Here is a 13,238-nt window from a genome sequence, read left to right as displayed (position 1 = left end):
GACTTCTGAAGAAGACAAGGAGGATGATTTAATAATACATACAGACCTAGCTGGGATAGCCATGAAAAAAATGTCATTGCTCCACCACTGACATGCATGTAAGGAATCCTGCGGTGTGATGTGGTGACGTAGATTACTGGCACTTACAAAGTTACATATCTTTTATGAAATACAGAATTCATGCACTTTGGATATTTATTATTCCCTATTAATCTGTGTGGTGTTTAGTATTTGTTACTCTATTTTAGCAGGTTTTCCATATGGTATTGATGTAAAACTACAGTGTGCAACCTAAGAGAACAATCCTGTTTTAAACTAATAAACAGTTGAAATTAACACCTTGTGAACAAATTCTTAGTTGAAATTGGTTTAAAAAAGCAATTATGAGTAGAGAAGTCAAATGCTTCTCTATCTATAAAGCACATGGAAGAGAGCAACATGTGTAATCTGAATATCTCTTCCTGAAGAGCAAGGTTGCTCATGTCTTACTTTGATGGACCTGGAGAAAGGAATATTTATTTATGTTTTGCAGCAGCCTTTTACATTTTGAAGCTTTTTTTTATGTTACTACTTTAGTCTTCTTTTAAGTGAAATTACTTCAATTCACACTGGAGGTAAGTCTTGCTAGGGAGCAAATTTAATAATGTTATCACAGTCAAATAAGCTAAATATGACTGCTTTTATTTTTCTAAGATGCAAGTTAATTAGCTGACTAAACATTTTAGCTCAGATTTCCCTGTAGGAAAATCAGCTTACACAGCTTCACATATACAAATATGCATCTTAACCCATCCTTTCAATTATGTCACACTGACTTACTTCAATTGAGAAACATCATTTCCCACACCAAGATGGGTCTGTAGAGTGATTACGTACCACACTGTTGACTCTGTTATTGCTAGTTATTGAGTGGCTTGAATCATATCTGAAAGTTCATCAAAAGTAGTAGTGAGAAAAAAGGAGAGAGGATAAAGTTAATAATTTATAGAGAGATGATTCAGTTCTGTCTTGATATTCATGGGATGAGTTGTTTTGTTTAAGATCTGCTGTGGGAAACTTGCTATCATGTACATTTTATATACATTAATAATTCAGTTAATTTGGGACTACTGTTTCATGTGAACACCATCATGCCATATTAGTTGCATTTTACTCTGTTGGACAGAGTAGTCTCTAAATATTGAAGTTTAATGGAATTGAATTGGGGCAAGTGTAGGAATCATGGCTATTTTGTTCAATAGTTTATTGCTGAGTTATGACCGTGTGTACTGGAAAAATTACTGGACTGTGTGAACAACCAAGAAGGTGGAGCATAGGCTTGAGAGAAGGTGACAAGAAAGATTTCTTAGGGTCACATAATCTCAGCAGAATATGACTTAGTATCGTTTTCACCACTGATCACTTACTGTGAAATGATTTCTGTAAAGAAACACGGCTACTGTAATGAAACAGAATACAGTGGGCAAAAGATACTTCCATGACAGTTAAAGGAGGAGCTACCTCTCGGACACTTCAGCTTCTGAAATCATGCTGGAGGAAGCTTGTAGCTGATTTCTTCAACTCTCCCTCACCTCTGCCCAGAAACCATTTCAGCTAAATACTTAAAATCTTTTTAATGTAAATCCCTGACTGTGACATTCTGTTCCACTTACTTGCACAGACTTCTAGCTTCATAAGTAAATACCGAGCACATTTTGGGTTTTGTGGTAAGATACAGAGGATTTCAATTACAGTTTTGATACAAGAACAAAATCTAAGTTTGTTCTATATTACAATTACGATGTAGCTGGGTGTCAGGGCTGTGCCTATGCGCACATCTCCTGTACTTAGTCATTAATTCCCTCGGTGGTCCAGGATCTGCCCAGCTAGTGTCTGCTTGATGAGGCAGTGGGCTGACTAGAGATTAAATGATTGACTGAACTCCTGGCCACATTCACACACACAAAAAAGAACTAATTGCTACAGGAACTCTCCAGGTGGGAATTTTGAGCGGTCCCAGAGATTCCCTGAGGCAGCTCCTGCTGTGCCTATACCAATTGATAAGACACTATTTTTGTTTGTAAATGTGTTGATTAACCTCTCCTGAGTGGAGAATGTGGCCATCCCAGAGACTTCTGGAGCCAGTTCCTTCTGTAGAATTGACCAAACTGTACACAAATAAGATACCTGTAAATAGAAGAAACTGTTTTTGCAGATGTAGGAATGGTCACATAGGACAGTCTTTTGCACATAGTTAAGATAGGAGATTTAAGATTTAGGAGATTTAAGACAATCGATAACAATGGATCATGCATGCATTGGAGTGGTTATGTTGTAGCAGGGACCAAGTGGATGTAAGAATTCAGCAGAACAACAGTTTGGGGAGTCTCACCTGATCCAGCTGAAGATGCAGTTGCAAGAACCCTTGCAACAGAGATTCATGTCACCAGCTGGACAGGGACTGATCATCGTGTTTGAAAGATTCCATTCCCCATGTAAGTGTTAGCTTATGCAAAGATTGCAATAAATTTGGGGTTTCTCCCTTTTTTAACAATCACTCTCTGTGAGTGTTCTGTGCAGTGGTTTTGCAGATGTTTAATTTAACTCATTTAATTAGTCTGTTACTGGCTGGAAACGATCCTTTAGGAGGAAATATAGTGACTCAAACCATGTGCTGTATGTATATGAGACATGCTAGGATACCCACAGTGAAATGATTCATTAAATGTTCCTCGACAGCTAACTTTTAAGGGGCTTAAAAAGGCAGATGTTACAGATTCTACCTAACGCTCTAAAGCAAGGAGTTTCTCAGTATGCATCAATATCCTGATATCACTTGGATTCTGTATATTTTCCCCCTTCTCTCTGTGGTTTAGTATTTTTCAAACAAACCATATGTACCTCTGTGAGGATAAAACTAACAAATACAGCAGCAACAAGAAGACGACACATTTCAAAGTCATTTTATTTTCAGTTGCATGACCAATTTCAGGTATTTTGTGAATGGTTTAGTGGGAAAGTATCCTGGTAAATGGAGTGGATTGTACTGGGCTGAAAAAGTAAAAACAGAAAAATAGTCAAGGTTTTGAGATGCATTTCTGTCGAGCCATCTCCCAGAAGTTTTCCAAGGGAAGGCACAGATTTTGTTTTTCAGGTATCTTAAATAAATATGTAAAGATAAAAACGCAAGTGCTTAAGACCCATTAAAATCATTATTAAGTACATGCTCCATGCTGAAACTTGATTTTGTATGTGGGTTAGTGGTGCTCCTTTTCATTTTTAGCAGTTCAAATATCTTTAACAAATATTTAACATATATGCACAATAGTTGCTGGTAATCCCCAAATGTCAGAGAATGAAAAAAGATAACATAACAAGCTGTGCAACTTCTTGGTGGATATAGCAGCCCTCCTTCCACTTTTTAAACAGTTCCTCAAAGAAATCTTGCAGAATCTTCCCCACTGCTTCCTGGGGAACAGACAGTTCTCTTCTGCTTCTTCCTCACTGAGTCCACGCACATTCACAAGCATATTTGAATAAAATAAAATAAAAAATAGTAAAGGTAAAAAATGTTTTAGATTACCTTGGATGAATTTTCCTTGATGAATTTTCTTAGCATTCTAACTGCACTTGTGCTCATAGCAACACTCTTTTTAGGTTCCCCTTTGAAGGGCAAAGTATAATTTTTTAAAATTACTATTATTTTATTAAAACTCCCATTTGACAAACAGTCCAAAATATCTGTAAAAAATACCTGATTTTTTTTTTCTCAGGGAAGAAAACTAAACACTGATTTTCTTCTAAGGTGAGGGATCAAGACAATAGTTTATATATGCTACAGTGAGAGTTCTGATTTGTACTTAGGCAAGAACTGTAGGCATTCTTAATATAATCTGCCTCTGGGGTTAAATTCATGCTGTGATAGCTGTAAATGTTGTATGAAATAAATGATTCAAGATTTAATTTTTAAAATAATATTTTCGCATTCTATTGTTGGCATTCTATTCTTGGTACATCACATAGGAGAATGGTCAACTTGTACACGACGGGGAGTTACATTTTGAATTCTAGGGTAAGAAGAGCACACTATATATGATCAGTGATCATTTGCTCACAGTCTGCCTCAATTCTCTATGTATATACAAAACAAAGAAGAGCATTGAATTAAGGTTGCTAAAATATAGTTTTTTGTCTTTTTTTGGTTCTGGTTCCCTTTATTTTCTGACTTTTCAAGCTATTAAATATTAAAACTTATGGTATCACTGAAACTAGTTTGTTGGTTTTTATAAGGAAAAAACTGCCCTGGTTTCAGGAGACATTCTTTGCCATGTTTTGAACAGCTGTTAGAAAGAGATACAAGCAAAGAAAAGAAAACTAAAAGTAAAATCAATTCAGTTTCAAGTAGTCAGCAGAGGAGAAAATAATGTATTTTACTGAACAAATGACCTGATAATACTAGTATTTTTTGTATTAGGAGTAAATCAGTCCTTTAATTCTCTGAACTTGGAGAAGGGGAATGAGTTTGTAAGGCAAATATCCTCAAGTGAGTCAGTACTGCTGTTATTTTTCCAAATTATTCTAGGAAGTAACAAGAAGAGTGTTCCCAGCCAGCATCTTTGGAATTGCAGTACTGCCATCCCAGACACTCGAGTATCCTGAGCTGGGCCCTTCAAAATAGCAGACTTCTAGGAAAATTGTGTTCTTTTTATTCTTCTCCAAGCTCATGAATCTTCAGTGTGTACAGTGGATGGTGCATTTACCTTTATGTAAAAGCTGATACTGAAATACCTAATAATCCTGGGGTTTTAAGAAAAATACCATTGCTTCTATCACTATTAGTAATTTTTCAATACTGGGTGAAACACAGAGGTCAATCATTCAGCTAAGAATTCTAGGCAATTCAAGGTTTTTAACACTCTTTGAACAATGTTTGGAAACCGTATTATTGAACACAGTGACTGTGTTGTTTCTTGTAGCTGTCCATCCTGTTCAGGTAGTTCGTTGTGAATCAGCCAAAGTCTCTCAGGTTCTTCAGGGTTACAATACTGGAAGACAGGCAGCAAAGGTGTAGGTAGTCATCAGGAACTCTGACTCCTAGAAAGATCATTACAGGCTATTAATAGGGGGTTGCTGAGAACTTGGGAACGATGAAGAATACTGTCCATTTGCTGCATACACTCTCTTGGCAAAAGACACTCTAAGTTAGAGCAGTCGTTTAAGTCTTGCAGTTGGTGATCCATCTCACAAGTAGGTTTCACTCGTGTCTTCCCTGATAAGGGGAAAACATAGAATATATATAGTCTGCTGGAGATGTGTCATCAGTATCTTGATGACAAGGAATGCAAAAGCCCTTTAGTCTTTCCAGCAACCCCAAGGACATTTCCAAAATGGAGAATCAAAGAAGGTAATTTGGTGTGATTTTGCAGGTGAGAGTCATGGGAGAATACGAAAAATCCTTGTCAATTGGGAGAAGAGAAGAATAACCTGATGTAAGGGCCAGTCCCTCAAGCGTAAGCTCAAAACAACACAGGGACACTGTCTTACTCTGGTAAATTCTACACAGAATCTTTACATTGTAAGCCTGTTGAGACGCTACTTAGTGGTTTTTTACATTGTAGTGGTTCTTTACATTGTAAGCCATTGAGATTCTACTTAGTGGTTGTTCACATCTTTTTTCAGTTTCTCAAGGGTCTCCCCAGTGTTTGCAGTTCAACATGGTGATAAAGTTACTTTGGTGTTCATATACAGTTTATTTGTCAGGATGCCAGTTTTTTTCCTGAGATGCTTCAGTCACAAATGGGGAAACATAGTTTCTAATTGTTTACATTTTTGGCAAATCTGAATGGAATTTATTGGGTTGACTGAAAGGTATATAAAATTTGTGGATTTTTTCTATCACATTTCAAAGGAGGCTCGCAAGTAATAGCGATAGTTTAGATTTCCAAAATATAAACTGCTAAGTCTTTAAAATGGATAGTAGCCACATGAATAAAGGAATTCTTTATAACAATGTAATTGGTTTTTCCCCCTGTAGTTTAGAATACAGTTTAGAATAATGATTTTATATTTAATAATACATCTGGATTCACAATTGTAATTCAGAACTTACTATGTAGTAGTACTCCATGAAAATAAATATTTCATTGCAAGTGTCAGACTTATGAGCTAATTAAAATTTCAGCAATGAAAGAAGTAATGCTATTAGCTCTACCCATAGAACTGTGAAGAGTGTTGTTCCTCACTACTCATGTTAAATTTGTACAACAGAACTGAATAGCAGACTTATTAACAATAAAATGTTGGTTTTGAATGAGAGGAGCACAATTTATGATGGGACTGCAGAAGACAAAGAAATACCCATAGTCAGTTTGGGGTCCTACATGGTCCAAGTAGTCCATGGTGCATATGTGGGGAGTCTCTGAATGCCAAAAGCAGTTTCCAGTTTAATTAGCAAAATAACGTCCGCTCTCAGTGACAAGGAAAAATGCTGGCAGTATACAAGATTTTGAATGTCAGCTTATCTTAAATGGTTTATCTTTCGAGGAAAGGGTTTGCAAAACAACACCAGTGGCCTAACTCTGAACACATAATATTTCGATGTTTAAATATTTAATGGTTGTTTTTCAGCATTCGCTCTGTTTGCTTAGTCATTTGCTTACAGCCAGCTAGCATTGCAGTAAGTTTCTAAGGAAGGACAGAAAAAGTAGACAGAAAAAAGCAGGGCTTGGACTTGGCTTTCCACCAGAAAGTTGACTTCCAACTTAAGCACAAGGTGCAAGGGAGCAGTATTTCTGAGTTAGTCTCCTATGTGACAGGAGAACATGACATTTGACAATACTAGGCATCTAGCTAAACTGTTTAATGATTGATTTGGGACCAAGCGGTATAGTTTCCAACATGGTTGTCAGGGTGAAAACATATCTACTCCAATGAGATATTAAAACAGTGAGGACTATTAGGACCTATTAACTGGACTGTTTGGGGGGATATATGCATATTAAAGAGGGAGGTTTCCAGAGGAGCAAGGTATAAGAATCCTCTTTGAAATTTTGACATATGTATTTATAATTCTGTCTGTACATCCACTGTGATCTATTCTCAATGGCAGCTGTTACAATTCCATAGTTGACAACTAGATGTTAGAAACAAAAAGCTGTAGAACTGTCCGGATGCAGTGTCTTCAAGAAAATGTTGCATGATCCACTTCTGGAAGTTAGGAAGCTGCCATTCCCTAAGATAATGAAGATACAGGATTTCTCTTTCCTCAAGGCCTCTTACTCCAGCTTTTACCACAGCAGGAGATGACTTGGATTACTTCAGTTAGGCAAAATGTTGGATGTTTCTTCTCAGTTTGTTATAGGAAATGTTGTTATTTATCGAAGAAAATGCTTGCATTGATGTAAAAAATCCGTTGCTTAAGAGTACTTCATTAAGTATTAGAGGTAAGTATTTTTGACTCATTAATTGAATTATCCAGGATATACTTGCTTCAGTTCTTCCTCCCTGACTAGGAGGACATGGTTAACTTTCAAATAGGCATATTTCAATAACAGCTAGATTTCAAATAATATTTCCAGATTCAGAAATCCTATTTTTGGAATATTTGAGACTGGAAGGAAATGAATGAAAGCCCCAAAACTGGCATAGAAATAAAGCTTTATCTGAGAATTCAAGTGTTTTATTTTTTCTGAAACAAGAAGTGTCTGAAATGCTATCACTGATAATTCAAAAAGGTTAAAATGTTTCTAGCCTTAAGCCTGTGTTATACAAGGTAATTTGTTAATTTACATGTATTTATATAATGTAACAGGCTATTGAGGTATAATTCTCTGATCTACTGTGCATAATAAGAATGTGAAATATATACTCTCTAGTGCCTTTGGACTTCACAGTAATAGTCACATTCTGAAATATTGTGGCTAATCTAAAAATATACAGCTGAATAGAAAAACAAAACCAGTTCCAAATATGAATAAATGATCTGCTACTTAATATGTCAGTGTATTTGTCAGGTTGATAACATTTGGCTCAGCTGCATTCAATTCTAAACCTTGCAATATTTGAAGTTTGATATTGTGCCTCACTAAATTTAATACATGGGCCTCAGTAATAGAGGAAATCACTTTAGCACTTGGCAGTTTGTTATACTGTATAAAATTGACTGCCCTGCAAATACAATAGCGATAATAAAAATTGTGGTCAGTAGGGGGGTATAATGTATTTTGTAGCTTCAGCAGAAGTCCAGATGTATTGAGATTTTTGCCGTTTGGGTGACGATCAATAGAGCTTTGTTAATAATTTGTTGTAAGGGCACCCTTCAGGGATATGACATTTTACTTTAAAACTTTGGTAATTTTGAAAGCAGGCCTAGTGATAACAATGTCAAGTCCTAATGTATCACAAACATGGATTTTTGCATTCAATTTGTGGGAGTGTTTATTTTGAGAGCAATTGCATTTGAAATCATTCAATATATGATGCAGTCCAGTACATGATTTCACATATTTTGTAATATAAGAGTTCTCATGTAACTCTTAAGAAATGATACCAAACACATTTTTAAGTGCTGCAATTTCTCAACTGTTTTCTAATCAAAGAACTTCTATTTACATGTCGGTCTGTATTTTCTTACATGTGATTTTCATGAATGCTTTGTAATTTATTTTCCCTATAACAGAAAATGTACAGTGATTTCCAAAATTTGTCTAAAATTTACCACACAGTTTTTAAAATAAAAAGATTTGGAATTACAATCTTATTTTCATGGCTGAAGAGTTAGAAGGTTTTATAAGAAACTTCAAATGGATCTTCTTATGGGACCATTGGCGGTATTACTTTGCATAATAACTATTAGGTTGAATTATACATCTATATTTCTTTAATGTTTTCATAAAAGAACCTTTACTTCATTTTATGTGCTAAGAAAAAGTCTTCCTTTTCTGCCACCAAATTTGATGGACATTACTGATCGTAAGGAAATAGAAATTTGTCAGCACTTTGCAGTTTGAACACTGGGACTAGGTACAGCAGAACAATTTATTTTCAATGAGCATGCACAAAGTAAGATTTATGACTTTTGCAGCTCAGATGACATTTCTTACATAGTTGCCGAGCTACAGCAAATTAAAGGGCTCCATGAATACTAAGGGGTGTGTTTTTGTAATGAGGGAGAAGAGACAGAAGCAATAAGAAGATAATTAAGGTAACAACTTGTGAAAAATTAAAGTGTTTCTGTCTTTCATTTTTGAATCTCTGAGCATAAACTTTGTAGTTGTTAATTTAATTGCTGATGTTCTCTGTATCCCTGAAGAATATTAAGGATTAATCATCTGGTTCATTCCAACAAGAGATAAGGCCTAAGTGAATTGAAATTTTACCAATTTAACCCTGTCTTCCTCCTAATATGACATGATTAACATTTTTCAATTAACAGCACATAATTATTCTGAAGGCCTCATTGCACTTATTCCATTTTTCAGTTTTAGGTTGCCCTTTACAGGTATTTCAAAACTGTAAAAATAAAAGGAAGACTATTTTTTACACTGCATTATCAGTTACCTATATATTCTGAATTAGGAGAATTTAGATTTTAACTCTTTATTTTTTTATTCCCTTTTTAAAAACTTTTTGTTCTACTCTAATAATCTATATGCATAATAGCTAAAATTTGGTTTTGATTTGCTGAATATTGTCTTGAGCCACTTTTTAAGGACAGACAAGTATTTATTTTCCAATTTAACCTTGCCAGTCTAAATATTTATTTTTTAATCATATGTGGGTGAATACTGATTTACAGAGCTAACAATTGCACTAAGTCCTAAAATGCATAGTTCATAGAAATATCAATGCATAATGCATTGTTTCATTTTAGAATAAAAGATAGTTAAACGATTTACATTTGTAAGAGACTTTGGTTTAGAGCTACACTCAAAAAAAGCAGTACCTTTTTTAGGGCTCCTGATCTTTACCAAAGTGCCTTCCTAGTATCTTTGACTGTGCAATGAGTAAGTAGTTGCCTTTTCTGGTTGATGGATAATCAAGGAGCTGGTAATGGGAAAGCATCATTAGTATGTGGTAAATTGGAAGGAAACAAAGGAAAACTAAACATGAAGAAAACATCCTTGGAATTATTTTTTTTAAGCCTAGGAGATATCTGAAGTTTGCTAGTTTGCAGTTTTATAAGGAAAATGGACAGTAGCATTTCCAAGTCTAGTGCTTAAACTTTATTCCATATTTCTTACTCATTTTACTTTTGGTCAGTGTGACTTTTCTGTTCTCTCTTATCAAGATTAATTATTTTTCCATTAGAAATTTTTATGATAATGATACATATTTAAAGTCTGTATCTGTGAGGCTAAAACTTTGGCTATGTACCATAAACACTTGATAGGAGACAGTCCTAAAATCATAGATTATTTTCTCAGAATGGTTCCTTACTTGGACAGCATTCTACTGAGACTGCTGTGGTCACAACTAGGGATCTGCTGGGGCATCTCCATTACATCCAGATGTCTTTCTGGGTTTCACTAGGGCTTTTCAGGCAGCTGTTCTCTGAGGATCACCTGGTACTAGATACCGGAAGCACTCTCTGCTTGTAGTTCTACTCTTACAAGTATTAGCATGGAGATCTAGGATGTATTACAGAGAATTTGGCAAGTAGCCAAATATGTTAGTTGTTACCTGCATTTACAAATATGGAAAATTCAGAGAATTGCATTTCAAGTAGGTTATTAATCAATATTATAGATTTTGAAAACTGTGAGATGCCACGTGGCTCTAGAAAGCACTGTTTTCATATGTGCATTTTCCTATGCACTCTTGGAACAGCAGCAATCATTACTTTTGCTTTGTAGTAATCAATCTTAAATCAATGTTATTTCTGCTTTTAGAGCTAAGGTACTTGTTGCTTTTCAGCTTTAATTATCTGCATCTCATGGTACGTCTTCTAATTTCATTACGCACATCATCTCTTTCTGCTTAGTTATTTTGTCTCATTGGAGAAAGGAATTTGGCCATTTGTCCAGGCTTTTCTGACCAGGCTGCCAGATGGCCACTGTACGTTCGCAGATTTAATTCACAGTTGTAATGTCAGCTTGTTGTGAGGGTTGTTGTGCAGTAGGTTCATACCATGAATATTCCTGATACCTACTTATTTCTCAGGGTTCTGCCTTATGAAAACCAGGGAGGTCTAATCTTTCTGTTTTTTTCTGGATAACATTAAAAGACTTCACAGGAAAGTTCAGTAATAGTTGATAGTTACATATTTGCGTGGAGCCTGCAAGCTTGAAGAATTTGCAAAGTAGTGCTGAAGGCTTTCTGAAGAATGTCCATTAAATTACATTACTTTTTGGCAAATGGTGAAACATATTTTGCCAACTGAATTATGATGATTTTGCTCATGAGTTCATTTCAGATAAGATGGAATTCTGCCTGCCTTTTCAGAAACTGAGATTTTGGGCAAATTACTGGATACTTGCAATTAAATTGCTTTGAAAGACAGTGCTATTATTCTGATTGTTGTAGTTTGAAATGGAAAAAAAGGCTCCTAGCAGAGATTTTTGTGTCATTTAGAATTGCTCACACATTCTGATACTGTTCTTGATAATATGGGTGTTGCTTTAGCCTTAGTTGCCTTAATAACACAGCTTAGTGAAAAGTGCATTGTTTTATTAGCATAATAATAATGAGGCCATTTCACAGAATCACAGAATGGTTGAGGTTGAGGTTGGAAGGGATCCATGGAGATCACCTAGACAATTGGATTGTCTTTCTGTGATTCTTCAATGACACCTCTACATGGTGGCTCTGGGCTGTCTCACACTGGGCATGGCATTTTGTGAAAGGCAAAGAGCTTCACTGAAGCCAACAAACTAGCAGCATTTGAAAAAAATTGAATGTTTATGTAGTTGCTGTGGCCATCCAGTGTTAAAAGAACTAAAAATGCCTTAAATTACGATTACCTTAATCCTTGTATTTCAAGGAGTAAGTCCAATTTTGGGGGATAAAAGATTTTTTCCTGTAGGAAAGCTATTCCACTGTTTCCTGTTTAAGGGTTTCTTACACATTTCCAAGGAACACCCAGTAAAGATTGCTGCTGAAAATCTGAGGTAATACCAGACAAACCATAAATCATTGGCTTGGTCCAGTCTGACAGTTCCTTTGAAAATTATATATATAATAGTCTAGGACCTGGGGTTCTGAAAATGAAATTATCTGGATTTTAGGAAACTAAGGAAAAAGGAAAAGAATAAGAAAAAAGAAAGAGTCAGTAAAAATATTCTAGGTCCCCTCATAATAAGAGTCATTCACAGTCGTCAATAGATCTTGAAGTATCAATCTGAAGTGACACCACTTCCTACTGCATGTCAAACAAAATTGTATTAGGGAAGAAATGAATCAGGTGGTCCTTCATGAAATAAAGTTGCAGGGCTTTATTGAAAAGTACTTAAACCACCTACAATATATAGGGTTACAGAGGCAGGTAAAATCTGACCAAAAATACAACTAAGTATGATAGACATATAGATATACAAATAGGGAGGCGTTTGTGTGTATGTACACATACATGTATGGTTACATATAGATACACACACAAAAAGACATACAGGTTTTTCTCTTTTGGAAAACAACAACAAAAAAAATCAGTCTTGCTACTTTCACAAAAAGGAGGTGGAAGTCAGTAGCAAGTAGAGGTATAGTATCTTTCTACGGGTCAGAGAAATTGTTTCCTTTTACCAGCAGTTAAACATTTTTTCATGACACATGAGCCAGGGAAGGAGACTCATAGACAGCAATGTTACTCTCCATTATTGGATTTTTTTTTTTTTAATGGGTGAATTGTGTGAAATTTTGCTCAAGAGGATAAATATTATCAAGCAAATAATGAGCAAGTGAAATTAATTCAACCGTAGGTACCTAGCTGTCTTTGTAAATTTCTGCCCTGGGTCCATGCTTCCAGCAGGTAGGCAGGAGCTCTTATAATACAAATGTCCGATGTGACAAGTGCCTCAGACACCTTTATTCACACGCCTGTGCTGGCAGTTAAGCTTTCTGAGGTCAGCTGCCTGCCCAGAATGGTTGGCTGAGGAGCACTGCCTAAGCACTGTTAGCATTCTGGGGAATATCTTAAATCAGGATGGCAATTAACACCTGTACAGCAGTTGTCTTGTCCCATTTCCTTTTCCTTTTGTGATGGGCACATTTTCTTTAATACAATGAAAAGCCAACTTTTTTTGCATTTCTTCCACTTACATTTCTCA

This window comes from Apteryx rowi, unplaced genomic scaffold (assembly GCF_003343035.1).
Source record: "Apteryx rowi isolate R43461 unplaced genomic scaffold, aptRow1 scaffold_105, whole genome shotgun sequence".
NCBI classification, from domain to species: Eukaryota; Metazoa; Chordata; class Aves; order Apterygiformes; family Apterygidae; genus Apteryx; species Apteryx rowi.
This window is presented reverse-complemented; position numbering follows the sequence as displayed.